Source organism: Melanerpes formicivorus, unplaced genomic scaffold, assembly GCF_026170545.1.
Source record: "Melanerpes formicivorus ecotype bairdi unplaced genomic scaffold, bMelFor1.0.p_v2 SCAF_780, whole genome shotgun sequence".
Classification (NCBI taxonomy): Eukaryota; Metazoa; Chordata; class Aves; order Piciformes; family Picidae; genus Melanerpes; species Melanerpes formicivorus.
The window spans coordinates 69,684-70,000 of record NW_027143132.1 but is presented as its reverse complement, the minus strand read 5'-3'; positions in this window follow the sequence as shown (position 1 = coordinate 70,000).

The window sequence follows — 317 nt, the reverse complement described above, 5'->3', positions numbered from 1 at the left end:
TGCTGGGAACTCTCTCTGCCCCTTACCGGGCTCTCTCTCGCCGTGCCTGGACGGGCTTGCTTTCCATTCTTGGTGGGACCGACGCCGGCACCACGTCTCCCTGGCTTTCTCTGCCCCCGTGCCCCACCGGGCAAACTTCGCTTCGGGGGTTCCACACTTCGGCAGTGGCCGGCGCCAGCCACTCGTCAACTTTTTTTCTTTTCCCCGCTTTCGTTGCCGAGCCCGGGCTGGGCTCCGGCTCACGGACGAGCGAAACCCATCCAACACCGCTGAGGGTGCGCCAGCGGCCGCTCCAAACCGCCGCGCCTTTGTTCGGC